Genomic DNA, 14,857 nt, shown 5'->3' on the forward strand with positions numbered 1-14,857 from the left:
GAGAGGAGATAGAGGATACCTTTCCAAGCAAACCATTTTTTTTTTAAAAAAACATAACCGTTCCGCCTTTTAACATCCCTCAGAGGTCCACATATTAACGATCCTGCTTAATGTACCAGAATGTTACGCTCATGTGGTGTTCAGGCCAAAGGCTGCAATACAGGCTTCTGCCAAACTCAGAATTACATCAGGCATTATACAGTCTAGACCAGCGTTTGTTGCCCATCCCTCATTGCTCTCGAGAAGGTGGTGGTGAGCTGCCTTCTTGAGCCGCTGCAGACCCTGAAGTGTATATACACCCACAGTGCTATTAAAGGAGGGAGTTCCAGGATTTTGACCTAGCGACAATGAAGGAATGGCGATATAGTTCCAATTCAGGATGCTGGGGAACTTGCAGGTGGTCGTGGTCCCATGAGTCAGCTGCCTTTGTCCTTCTTGGAGATCATGATGTGGAAATGCCGGCATTGGACTGGGGTAAACACAGTAAGGAGTCTAACAACACCAGGTTAAAGTCCAACAGGTTTATTTGGTAGCAAATTCCACTAGCTTTCGGAGCGCTGCTCCTTCGTCAGATGGAGTGGAAATCTGCAGTGGAAATAGTCAGATGGAGTGGATTTCCACTCCATCTGACGAAGGAGCAGCGCTCCGAAAGCTAGTGGCATTTGCTACCAAATAAACCTGTTGGACTTTAACCTGGTGTTGTTAGACTCCTTACTGTCTTCTTGCAGGTAGCAAGTGTTGTTGAAGGAGCCTTGGTGTGTTACTGCAGTGCATCTTGTAGTTGGTAACACATTTCCACCAGTGGTGGACCAACTGAACCTTAAGGTCATAGAGTATTACAGCATGGGAAGAGGCCCTTCGACCCATCCTATCATGTATGTGCCAGCCATCAAGCACCTACCTCTTCCAATCACATTTTCCAGCACTCTATCTTTTGTACAACCACAAAAAATTCACCTGTGTGTCAGTGTTGGCTGAGTGAGTAGCACTTTTACCAATGTGACAGGTTGCTTCTGGTCCACTAGAGGAGTGCAGCACTGCCAAACATGCCGCCATTCGTATGAGTCATTAAGCCGCTGCACTCTGAGGTGGGTGTAGAAGTTTCAATGTCACTATTCAAATAGGAGCAGCTAGGGGAGCTCTCCCCGGAGTCCTGGCCAATAACTATCCATCATCATCAACATCCACCAACATCATAAGAGAGAAACGGACTTGTCACTTATCTCTTGGCCATTTTTTGGTGGGGGAGGGGGTTATGCATGAATTTATTGCTGCATTTTCCTACAATGCAACTATGATGACACTTCAACAACACTTCACTGACTGGCATGTGATTTGTGACATCCCAAAACATTTTCCAAAGGTGAAAGAACTTCCATTATCTCTTCTTCTGTAACTGCACCTGGAAACATTTCACAAAGTGGGACTGACCTCTTAGACGTTAAGCAGAAATAGGCCAGCATTCCAGAACAATCCGCAAAGTCCACTCTTATTAAACCATCACACCCATGCCAGAATATCAGAGTAACTACAGTACTAAATGCCCAGAGGTGTCAAACTGCCAATCTAAACAAACCAACCGAAACACCACAAGACAAGACACCATACTGGTGGCTTAGCTTGCCCATCCAACCCAACAATCACAAGGACGTCATAACCACCAGGGCTTTGGGAAGGAACATCCTGAGGCACGTAGGTAATGGCTGTGGGGACAAGATTTCCAAGATGGATGCAAGCACATGCAAACACGGAAGATCATTTAGTTTTGAAATTATCCACAACTTACATTATCTTACACCATTAAAGTAATAAAACGCCCCAGGATGCATTAATTATAAAACAATTACACTGAACCACACAGGAGATGTTAGGTCAGAGAGTAGGTTTTAAAGATTGTCTAAAAGGATGGGGGGGGTAGTGGAAGAAAAAGGTAAACAGCCAAAGTGTTGGGGGGAGGGGGGATTCTAAAGCTTAGGGTTTTCTTCATTCTAATAAAAAAAAGGATAAAGGGATATGGGGAACAGGTGGATTTGAGGCCAGGGAGAGATCAGCCAAGACCTGATTGAATGGCGGAGCAGGCCTGTAGGGGTGAATTTGCCCACTTCTGCTCCTAATTCCTATGTCCTAGGGAACTGAATGTGAGAGCATGAAGTGGAACAATTAATTGGCTATGTACAAGAAGACAGAAATAGATGAACGCAGATATCAGGGGGTCATGGGGTTGGATGAGGTTAGAGATAGGGAGAGAGAGCGAGGCCACGAAGTGATTTGAAAATAAGGATGAGAATTTTTAAAAGCGAGACATTGCTTGGCTGGGGAGTTAGGGGAACCGGGTTTGGTGCGAGTTAAGGCAAGGGCAGCAGAGTTTTGGATGAGCTCACGTTTCTGGAGGGTAGGGATTGGGAAGGGCAACCAGGAGTGTGTTGGAATAGTCAAGTCTTGAGGCAGCAATGCTTTTGAGTCCTCACCCACTCACTGAACTTTATATGTTTACAGCATGATGAGTCCTTACAGTATTGTTGCACATTCTTCTGCTCATATCAGAAGGGCACATCATCTGTTTTGGGAAATGTTACACCTGTGTTGTCGGCACAGTAATAAAAACTGCTTTGTGACAGTATTCAAACTCAATGCTGCATGCAATCAGATAGAAACAACAACAGCCATAATATTTCAGAGGTAAGGATGGGGGTAAGAGAGCAAGAAGTGGAGAAAATTGGCATGTCCAAACTCGTATCCAAACGGGCAACATCTTTTCAATCGGAACCATTGTTACCATTGACCAGACACTGAACAGAACCAGTCATCTAAATACTGTGGCTCCAGTTTGTGTCTTTATATGCCCTGTTTGTGAACAGAACTCCCACTCACCTGACGAAGGAGCAGCAAGCGCTCCGAAAGCTTGTGTGGCTTTTGCTACCAAATAAACCTGTTGAGCTCTAACCTGGTGTTGTGAGACTTCTTACTGTGTTTACCCCAGTCCAACGCCGGCATCTCCACATCATGGCTACAAGAGCAAGTCAGAGGCTGGAGCAAATAATTCATCTTCTGACTCCCCCCTGCCCCAAAGCCTGTCCACCATCTACAAGGCACAAGTCGGGAGTGTGATGGAATACTCTCCACGTGCCTGGATGAGTGCAGCTCTAACAACACTCGAGCAGCTCAGCACAATCCAGGACAAAGCAGCCTCCTTGATTGACACCCCATCCACCACCTTCAGATTCCCTCCCTCCACCACAATGCACAGTGGCAGCCGTGTGTGCCACCTACAAGATGCACTGCAGCAACTCACCAACGCTCCTTCGACAGCACCTCTACCACCTAGAAGGACAAGGGCAGCAGATACATGGGAACACCACTACCTGGAAGTTCCCCTCCAAGCCACTCACCATACTGACTTGGAAATATATTGCCATTCCTTCACTGTTGCCAAGTCAAGATCCTGGAACTCCCTTCCTAACAGCACTGTGTATGTACCTACACCACATGGATTGCAGTGGTTCAAGGCGGCGGCTCACCACCACCTGCTCAAGGGCAATTAGGGATGTGTAATGAATGCTGACCTAGCCAGCAATGCCAACATCGCGCAAAAGAATAAAGTATGAAAAAGGCCAACAAGAGGCATTGGATGTATTCCGGGGGTGGCAGGGTTGGGCTGTTGGTGGAACCACAAGATCCCGCTAGCATGAACAGCTGGAAAATTCCAGCCAGTGTTTAGAAATTGCAACAACTCATCGTTATTTCCACCTGCAGTACAGGCTACTGGCAATCCTTGGGATTGTTTAGTTATGGGATCCACAGGGACATTCCTCGCACACCGCCCCCCCCCGGGGTGCAGATCAACAGGAAGCGCAAATTCCCATCCCTGCTCCCGAGAGAACACCAAATCGCCGCCTGATTTGTGGATCCTCCAGACTGCGGGGAGTGCCATGTGTACAGACCAGCGGTGTCCCAGGACTGGTCCAACATCATGCACAACATCGCAACTTCCAGCACGTTACACAGAATCCTATCCACCTGAATGGAAACAAGAGGCATTCTCATGGTTTGGAAAATTACAGAGAAGAGAAAAAAATAGTTGCATTTACATAGCGCCTTGCACGGCTTCAGAACCTTTCCCACCCCCACCGTTCAAAGCCTTTTACAGCCCATTTGATTTTTTGAAGAGTCAAGCCAAAATAAATGTGCATTTATATAGCACCTTCCTATGACCAGACACCCCGAAAGGTTGTACAGCCAAATTAAGCATCGTCTGAAGAGTAGGCACTGCTGCACTGCCATAAACAAGTGGACTTTAACCTGGTGTTGTGAGACTTCTTACTGTGCTTACCCCAGTCCAACGCCGGCATCTCCACATCATGACTGCCATAAACAAGGCAGACAATCTGTATGCTGTGAACTCCCATAAACAACAATGTAAGAATGACCTGATAATCTGTTCTTTTTGTGATGCTCATCGAGAGGACCTCTCACCCAAAGGGTGGCAGCTCTGATGCAGCCCATCTCCCCCTCAGTCCCAAACAGGGTGGTGTATGGTCAGCCCAGGTTTTATGCCCAAGGCCAGAATTTTCCAGCCCCTCACGCAGGTGGGATCTTCTTGCCCCGCCAATGTGATCGGAGATTTCAAAAGCTCACTGGCCCCGACCTGGGGAAACCCACCAGCCAAGCCACGAATGTCGTCAAATTAGATCATCCCTAAGGACACACAGGAGTTACTTTCTTGTTGTAAATCTCCGCCTTAAACTAACGGCTGGACAAAAGAGTGGAAACACCTCCTCGTCAACGCCCGCCTTCTTGTTGGCCAATCCTTGCCTGTCTGGGGCCTTGGTTATAGAGTCGCAATCTGCCCATCCCCCTCGGTCTCATGTAGGCCAGACTAGGTAAGGGTGGCAGATTTCCTCAACCAAAGGACACCAATGAACTGGTTTGTACAACAATCCACTGGTTACACAGTCACCATAAGGAGACTAGCTTTAAATTCCAGATTTATAAAATTTATTGAATTTACGTTCTACAAACCGCTATGGAGAGCTGAACCCTTGCCTCTCAGAGTATTAACCTGCGCCTTTGGTTACTGGTGCAGCAACATTGCCCCTACGCCACCTTCCCTGTTGCTAATTTTCATAGAAATTTCATAGAAACCCTACAGTGCAGAAGGAGGCCATTCGGCCCATCGAGTCTGCACCGACCACAATCCCACCCAGGCCCTACCCCCACATATTTTACCCGCTAATCCCTCTAACTAATTGTTGAAAAGACTCAGGGTTTTGCCCTTCTAAGGTAAGGTTTGCAGCAACCATAAACTGAAAACACCTTGAGGGGTCCCAGATGATGGTCCAATAGTTACGGTACCCGATAGCTGATTCAGAGATCATGATTTCAAGTCCCAACCATGCTGCAAGTCATAGAGTCACAGAGGTTTACAGCATGGAAACAGGCCCTTCGGCCCAACTTGTCCATGCCGCCCCTTTTTCTTTTTAAAACCACTCAGCTAGTCCCAATTGCCCGCATTTGGCCCATATCCCTCTATACCCATCTTACCCATGTAACTGTCTAAATGCTTTTTAAAAGATAAAATTGTACCCGCCTCTACTACTACCTCTGGCAGCTTGTTCCAGACACTCACCACCCTCTGGGTGAAAAAATTGCCCCTCTGGACCCTTTTGTATCTCTCCCCTCTCACCTTAAACCTATGCCCTCTAGTTTTAGACTCCCCTACCTTTGGGAAAAGATATTGACCATCCAGCTGATCTATGCCCCTCATTATTTTATAGACCTCTATCAGATCACCTCTAAGCCGCCTACGCTCCAGAGAAAGAAGTCCCAGTGGAGAAAAGATTGAGTTCAATTAATCTGATAAATTTGCAAGTTGGCACGGGAGAGAGAAGAAATACACAAAAAGTCTCTTTTATCACAACCACCAACTAATTCACTCACATTCTTCAGGGAAGATGCGTACCACACTCCAAGGGGTGTGCACGTGACTCCAATACTACACTGTGCGGTTTGACACACATATCCTGAGGACAACTAGGGATGGGCAAAAAAAAATTATATGTATTTAAAAAAGAAAGCACCTTGCCTTCGAGGGCCTGCCTCAAACAGATTCAGACAAGGCCGATCCCACAACCCCAACTGCGCTAACTGCCTGCCACTCTAGGCCTATCTGATCTGTGGAAGGGGGCGGGGGAGGGGGGAAAATTAAGCTGGAGTGACGACAAGACGAAACAAAGGCTTCAAAGAGAATTTCACTTCAGTTTGCAACCACAATCACAGCCCCGACAATCACAAAACAAACTGAATGCAAGTTTCACAATAAAGCAGCACTCCGGGTCTACATTAAATGATCTCCCATAGGTAACGCTTCTGACTAACCTCACACTTCCTCCCAATTATCCTCATTTGCTACTCACCGTCTCCCACGGAATTGATTTCATTCCTCGGCTAAATATTTGCATCACCATCCCCAACCAGAGACTTATAAATTTTAATGATTTTCATAAAAATTAAATTCCAGTGGTATTTTTCACCCCCAAGTAATTTTAATTTCTTGATGCGATTCGTGCGATTCTCCCCAGAGCTGCACTGCGGAAAATAGCTTTTTCATGCAATACTGACAAGAATGAACCCTTGGAGAGCGTCGCAGTCTCTCCAACCACCGCAGCTTCCAGGCCTTCTCAACTCGGCGCTGATAGAATTGTAACAGTGCTTCCACTGTGCATTATAAACCTGTCTTCATCAGCGTAGGGGCCGTTTGTCTTGCATTGCTAAACACAGGTCTACTAAGGGAGGGGTTAGGAGCGTTTGTGAGCAGAGGTAGTAAAAGGAGGGGTACCTTCTATTACCAGCATTCCCTTTACCACCGCCCCCCCCCTCCCCAACCCCCCCAACCTCCCCCCCCCCCCCCCCCCCAACCCCCACTCTCTCCACATTCCCCCAAAGATCAGCTGATTTGGACATGCATTCGTTAGTGCTCCTGGCGTTTTATTGGTGGCTCAAGATTCCAAATCGATCTGCTCTCCCTCCCCGGTCAATCTCAAAGTCCATTCGGGGTCCTCTCAAGAAACTAGTCCCATCGCACTCCTCACCCAGTCCACGGTGACAGAACATGCACGGGGCAGAACGGCGCCTCAGAACAGCCTGTTTGTTTGGAGAAATTGCATTCGGTCAAAGGAGGCTGAGGGGGAAGATTTGACAGAGGGACGCAAGCGCGGTACAGTGGCACAGTGGTTAGCACTGCTGCCTCACAGCGCCAGGGACCCGGGTTCAATTCCCGGCTTGGGTCACTGTCTGTGTGGAGTTTGCACGTTCTCCCTGTGTAGGATGCTCCAGTTTCCTCCCACAGTCCGAAAGACGTGCAGGTTAGGTGGATTGTCCATGCTAAATTCTCCCTCAGTGTACCCAAACAGGTGCTGGAGTGTGGCTGGATTTTCACAATAACCTCATTGCGGTGTTAATGCAAGCCTACTTGTGACACTAATAAATAAACTTTTTTTTTAGGATTATGATGGATTTAGTAAAAGGGGGGAGGGAGATCAGGAGCCCCGCAATCTTAGCCTCTTCATTCTCCCGCGCTTCTGGGAAAGGTCCTGCAGCCCTTGGGGCGTTTTTCCCTGTTCAGCCAAAACACTGTTCTGTAGTCTCTTTGTGTTCTCTCTTCAGAACACTCCACAGCGACTGCCTTTCTCAAGTTCCATTCTTTCCTTAAACACAACATCGCAGCTCTTGCTTCCGAGGGTCATTTTCTCTTTTCTTTTTCGATATATATTTCTAAAATCTTGACTGTGTCGGCCAGTCCAGGCTCATTCCGCATTCGTCCCTCAGTGTCCAGCAATATCTCGACATCTCACTGGGTCTGTTTGCCCAAAGACAGGCATTCAAATGAACGGGTCAAAATGGTGAGAACTTGTCCACCAAGCTGCATCACGCTTTTGATCACAATGCCTTAATGATGAGGGGCAAATAAAAGCAAGCAAATCCTGAACTCCAGATCCCACCGGACATCATCCTTGAAGCACAGGACACTGATGTCCCTCATGGGACATCCTGCCCCACGTATCCAATGATCTGTGGGTCGGGAATCAGAGAATCCCTGCAGTGCAGAAGGAGGCCATTCAGCCCATCGAGTCTGCACCGACCACAATCCCACCCAGACTCAATTCCCGTAACCCCATGTATTTACCCTGCTGATCCCTCTGACACTAGGGTCAATTTAGCACGGCCAATCCACCGAACCAGCACATGTTTGGACTGTGGGAGGAAACCGGAGCACTCAGAGGAAACCCAAGCAGACACGGGGAGAACGTGCAAATTCCACACAGACAGTGACTCAAGCCGGGAATTGGAACCCTGGTCCCTGGCGCTGTGAGGCAGCAGTGCTAACCACTGTGCCATTGGGAGATCCTGGGGTGGAATTCTCTGGCCGTTCACGCCGGTGGGGGATTCTCTGGTCCCGTTGGCAGCGCACCCCCTCCCGCGGGTTGCGCAGTGAGTGGCATGGGGTGACTTCAGTGGGAAATCCCACTGACAACCTGCTCAGTCACATGAAGACCCCTGCCAGAAACCCGCCACCCCGAGTAGACATCATCCTTGAAGCACAGGACGGCCAATGGCAGGGTCAGCCCAGGCTTGTTTGCTCTCCAGCCTGTGGAGGGGGACTCTGAGACAAGAGTGCTGCCCACTGAGCCACAAGGAGGGAATGTAAATGATGCAGTGTCACCTACACAAAAAGGGTGACAAAATGGACAACCAGAGTGCCATTCAGCCTCTCATTTGTTCTCTTGAGACATGGGCATGAAGCAGAAGAACTAGGGGAGCAACACTACCGCACCACCGTGTCGCCCCTGCGCCCCTCAAGGAGTGAAGCAGCCTGGTCACTACACAATAATCAGTTGTACTTCACTTCTTTGTTTTAAGTTCTCCCCGCACCTCCACGCCCCCCCCGGGTAAAAGAAAATGACACTGATAGCTGGACAGATCCCCCCCCCGAATTCACCCGTAAACATTAAACTAATCACCGCTTCCCATTTCTTCCTGCGAGTCACAACTGCCCTCCACAGAAACCCAGTTCACCATCTTAAACAGCTTGGCTAATGAAGCGTGCCACTGCAACTGCCATTATGATTGCAATCTCGTTTTCCAGAAATTTCTCACACATGAACTTAATAATTTTCCCAAATGATTGCTCCAAAAACATTCCCCATCTCGACTTTCAAGAAAAAGTCAGTTCCTATCAAAGTCGCACGGTCATTTTTTTGGCAACATCTCTGCACCAGTGGGATGTGGGGGACGTCTTGGTCTTGAGAACTGCGCTCTTTGGGGGGGGGAGGCGGGGGTCAAAGAGGCCTTCGGGCATGCTTTTGCTGCCATCAATACTCCGAACTCATTCCAGAGACAACATCAATCCTACCTGGGTAGGTGTTAATTATATATCAATTACGTGCAGGTAGAGGACCTTAACTGGTGTTTCATGAGAGCGCTTGTCGAGGCACTGACTGAAACAGTTGAGTTAGGAGGGATATGCTTGTAACATTTCACTCTACAAATAAATACAAAACTGAGAACAGATTGGTTCCAGTATCATCCTTCACCAGCTGGATTTCCAGAGTTGAACAGTTCCAGCAAAAGCCTCACAGCGCCGGGGACCCGGGTTCAATTCCAGCCTCGGGTCACTGTCTGTGTGAAGTTTGCACATTTTCTCCGTGTCTGCGTGGGTTCCCTCCGGGTGCTCCGGTTTCCTCCCACACTCCAAAGATGTGCGGGTTAGGTGGATTGGCCGTACTAAATTGCCCCTTAGTGTCCCAAGATGTGCAGATTAGTGTTAGGGGGAACTAGCAAGGTAAATAGATAGGGTTAAGGGGATAGGGCCTGGGTGGGATTGTGGTTGGTGCAGGTTTGATGGGCCAAATGGCTTCCTTCTGCACTGTAGGGATTCTATAATTCTAGTTGGTCAAATGTCAACCATCTCTTGTGCATGGCTCCAGAGGCAAGGGCCAGTTTCAACTTCCAGGGAACAGACTGGTCCTTCTTGTGGATCTCTTGGTCGTTACAAATATCAGTCTCTTACACAGTTACATAAGGCACAGAAAGAGGTCATTCGCACCCCCATCTCTGCCCAGCATTTATGCCACACACACACAAGTGCACCGCAGTAACTCAGCAAGGCCCCATTGACAGCACCTTCCAAATCCACAACCTCCAACATCTAGAAAGACAAGGTCAGCAAATACATGGGAGCACCACCACCTGGAAGCTCTCCTCCAAGCCACTCACCATCCTGACTTGGAAATATATCACCGTTCCTTCGCTGTCACTGGGTCATATTCCCGGAACTCCCTCCCTAGCAGCACTGTGGGAGTGATTCTCCGACCTCGCTGCCCCCCCCCCCCCCGGCGCAGGTTACACCAATCCCAGAGAATAGTATGCCGGCCTAAAAATCCGTCCCGTTCCCGGCGCCAAACAGTTTGCAATCATCCCGGTCCCTTCCTAATGCCGCGAACCGGATCACAACTAGAAAGAGTGCGAGCCCGATTAGCATAGTTAAAGTAACATTTAAATATTCATAGCCTGTTTGACGCTGGATTCTCCCAGCTCCCTGGAGCTTCTGGCCTTCAGGTGCGGCACTAGAAATAGTGAGAATCGCTACTGGTCTCCACAAGCAGAGACCAGGCGTAATGGCCACACCAGGGGTCTTGGAGGCCATCAAAACCTCTGGGTGGTTGAGGGCACGGTATGGACCGGCGCAGATCACTCCGGTATTCTTGCCGGATGTTTTCTGGGGGAAAATTCCACCCCATGCGTGTAGCTACACCACATGGACTGCAGCGGTTCAAGATGGCGGCTCCCACCATCTTCTCAAAAGGGGCAATTAGGGAGGTGCAAAAAAATGCTGACCTCGCCAGCAAGGCCCACACCCAGTGCAAGAATAAAGAAAGCACAAGAATCCGCCCACCCGCCCTTAACCCTGTCAACATGTCCTTCCATGTCTTCTGAAATTGGCCTCCAAAGATTGATCAACTAACCGGTAATCTTATTCTTCAAAAATCATTGGAACATTTGGCTTTCCCCTCTGCACTGTGGTTCGGGGAGATGATAAGGTTGGGTAAATCAAAGCAAAGTTCAGAGAGCTCCTACACATTTCCTGGACAGCCCTCGGATCTGCGACGATACTGTGCCTTTAAGAAATGTATCTATGTCATGTTTCTGGCAAAGGGTGTGTTTACACTTCAGCTTTATTTAACAATGACGAATTGTCTACCACTGGCAGCTCACATTTAAGTTTATTTATTAGTGTCACAAGTAGGCTTACATTAACACAGCAATGAAGTTACTGTGAAAATCCCCTAGGGATTAGGTGCATTGGCCATGCTAAATTCTCCCTCAGTGTACCCGAACAGGGCGGGTTTACACATCTCCATGTTGAAGCCTCTTCCCTCACCTCACTACTCCCTCATCCAGCTCCTCAATAGTTAAACATCAAGCTCACAGCGGTGACAGATTCTACTTCTAGATGGTACATTGGATATACGGCACAGAAACAGGCCCTTCGGCCCAGCCGGTCCATACTGGCGTTTACGCTCCTCGCGAGTCTTTCCTCATCTAAATATACCATCATAACTTTCTATTCCTTCCTCTCTCATACGTTTAACTGGTTTCCCCTCGATAACTATTCACTTCAACCACTCGCTATGGGAGCGAGTTCCACATTCTCATCACTCTTTAGGTAAAGAAGTCTCTTCTGAATTCGCTATTGGATCCCTTGGCGACTATCTTATATCGATGCCTCCAGCTATGCCCTAGTTAGCCACACGAGGAAACATTTTCTCTGTATCCAATCTATTAATAACCTTTCCAAATTTTAAGGACCGCTATTTGGTCTTTTCCTTGCCCCTGAGAGAAAAGAGACCCAGACTGTCCATCCTCTCCTGAAAGATAGACCCTGCACATTTCTGGTATCTTACCTGGTACATCGTTTTACACCCTCTCCACTATCTCTATGCCTATTTTGTGAGGCAGTGACTCGAATTGTACACAGTATTCCAAGTGCGATCTAACCAAGGGTTCATGACAGGTTTAGCATAACTGCTCTACATTTCAATCCTCTGTGTCAAGTAATAAATCCTAGTGCTTGGGTTTGTTTTGTTTATGGCCATTTGATAAGATTATGGCTGATTGGACTGTGGCCTCCACGGTTAACAGAATCCAAGCCAGTTTGTGAACTCCAAACTCGGAGTGTTTCTTTACTGAGGGGGGTTTATTGACTTTATTCAGCCTCATAACTCCTGCCCCCAGGCTCAGTGTCCCAGTTGTCCCCATTTTAAAAAATTCAGTCCACCCACGCCAGCCGCAGGACAGGACGGGACGGCACGGTGGCACGGTGGGTTAGCACCGCTACCTCACAGCGCCAGGGACCCGGGTTCGATTCCCGGCTTAGGTCACTGTCTGTGTGGAGTTTGCACATTCTCCTCGTGTCTGCGTGGGTTTCCTCCGGGTGCTCTGGTTTCCTCCCACAGTCCGAAAGACGTACTGGTTATAGGTGCGTTGGCCGTGCTAAATTCTCCCTCAGTGTACCCAAACAGGCGCCGGAGTGTGGCGACCAGGGGATTTTCACAATAAATGTAAGCCTACTTGCCACCCTAATAAATAATTTCTTTTTAAATTTAAAAAGGACGATTTTATTGAACCCAAATTCAATTTGACCATCAAAACTTGTGAGATTCAAGCCTGGAAGGCCAGAGGATTGCCCTAGGGATGTGGAGTACCAGTTCAGTGACCTAGACCACTCGACCAACTCAGAGTATTTAATTAAATAATGCCCTTCACCTGAGCATCATAACAATATAATTAACACACTGTTCACATCTACTCTCATGTCTACCCGCCCCCCCCCCAAGCCCCGCAAACCCCCCCCCCCACAAGCCCCGCACCACACTCTGCACCCCCGATACCCTTTCACCCCCTTGTCAGTCAAGAGTCTATTTAACTCAGCCTTAAAAGCCTCACCGTGGGCGGTGGCATGGTGGCACAGTGGTTAGCACTGCACCCTCACAGCGCCAGGGACCCGGGTTCGATTCCCGGCTTGGGTCACTGTCTGTGCGGAGTCTTCACATTCCCAATGTCTGCGTGGGTTTCCTCCGGGTGCTCCGGTTTCCTCCCACAGTCCGAAAGACGTGCTGGTTAGGGTGCATTGGCCATGCTAAATTCTCCCTCAGTGTACCCGAACAGGCGCCGGAGTGTGGTGACTAGGGGATTTTCATAGTAACTTCATTGCAGTGTTAATGTAACCCTACTTGTGACTAAAAAAATAAACTTTACTTTTTTAAAAATATTCAATGAACCATCCTCCACAGCTCTCTGGAAAAGAGAATTCCAAAGACGAACAGCCCTTTGAAGGGAAAAAAACTCTCATCTCCATCTTAAATGGAAGAACCCTTATTTTTAAACTCTGACCCCCGAGTTCCAGTCTCCCCAACAAGGGAAACACCCTTTCAGCATCCAACCTCTCAAACCCAGTCCAAAGATGCGCGGGTTAGGTTGATTGGCCAAGCTAAAATTGCCCTTAGTGTCCTGGGATGCGTAGGTTAGAGGGATTAGTGGGTAAATATGTAGGGATATGGGGGTAGGGCCTGGGTGGGATTGTGGTCGGTGCAGACTCGATGGGCCGAATGGCCTCTTTCTGCACTGTAGGGTTTCTAAGATTTTCTAAGTCTATTTAACTCAGTCTTAAACGCCTCACCGTGGGCGGCACGGCGGCACAGTGGTTAGCAATAAGATCATCTCTCATTCTTCAAAATTCCAATGGATACAGGCCTAGCCTGTCCAACTTTTCCTCACAAGACAGTGCCCGAGTGTAAGTATTGGGCAACATGTTGGTAAGCGTCCCACCATAAATCGGGTGTCAGGGAAAAGTCTACAAGAGCGGATAATGCCAGGAATTGGTGCTGGGAGATGTACTGACTACAGTGTCCGAGGGATCTGTGCTAGTGGAGACTGGAGACCGGGTGCTCGGAGACTTACTGACCTTGGAGCCCGTGCTGACAAATGAACCGCGTGGGACGTCCACGTGGGAAGATGTAGTGAGTCAGATATTCCAGCGCTCGGGCGTTGAGAGTTAGACTGAGTGAGCTGTCCCCAGTATTGGCTGCTTTGGGATTCAGCGAGTGGGTTCTCAGAAGCGTACTGAGCAAAATGTCCCCAAGAAAATAAAAGCGGAGAGAGAGAGAAAAAAAAAAGTGAGGATAAATTTCCACCATCTGCACAATCTGGACGGAGCCCGTGTGATCATTAACATTCAAATGGTCGGGCTGCTCACAGAACCTCATCCCTAAATAAATATTTAGCACCTCAGCCTGACAGGTTAAAGCCATTTTTATTAAAAGCTTCATGCAGGGCAAAGTGGCGATTTAAAAACAGCTTTTAAACGTTGCATCACCCTCGCTCTCTCACGACCCGTGTTCCAGACAGCGGATCAGAATACAGCAGACATGTGACCTGTTCCCAACCCTCTGCCAAAAATGAGTCAAACGGAGGATTAATCCTGGAAACAGGGCTATGGGGGGAGGTGGGGGGGAGGAGGTTTGAGTTTATTTTCCTTGCAAAGGGTTATTGGATTTTGAATGTATTACAAGTAGCTACTGACAGAGCCAGTTGGAGGGGAGGAGGGAGTTGGATCTGTTTCAAGTAAAATATTAAAGGGTACAGGGCAAGAACAGGATTACAGTAGATACGTCCTCAGAGAAATGAGTATTGTTGAATTCGCTGACAGCTCTATTCATTGTACAGATGGATTTTTAGACCCCCCCCCTCCTGCCAGAAAACACTTATCAAACTCATTGAACATCAGAGCCTGTGGCCTGTT

At 48.2% G+C, this 14,857-nt stretch overlaps 1 protein-coding gene across 3 annotated transcripts in view; it reads right to left on the minus strand.

Moving 5' to 3' along the window:
• smyd3 (SET and MYND domain containing 3) overlaps positions 1 to 14,857 on the minus strand; it is a 738,112-nt gene that overhangs the window by 704,043 nt on the left and 19,212 nt on the right. Inside the window, exon 1 of one of the 3 annotated variants that reach the window (XM_078229520.1) lies at positions 14,021 to 14,272. The exons of the other annotated variants lie outside the window; for them this stretch is intronic. The gene's annotated coding sequence lies outside the window, so the exon portion shown is untranslated. Of the gene's footprint in view, positions 1 to 14,020; positions 14,273 to 14,857 lie in introns of those variants that run through there. 3 annotated transcript variants of the gene reach the window in all.

Source organism: Mustelus asterias, chromosome 15, assembly GCF_964213995.1.
Source record: "Mustelus asterias chromosome 15, sMusAst1.hap1.1, whole genome shotgun sequence".
NCBI lineage: Eukaryota > Metazoa > Chordata > Chondrichthyes > Carcharhiniformes > Triakidae > Mustelus > Mustelus asterias.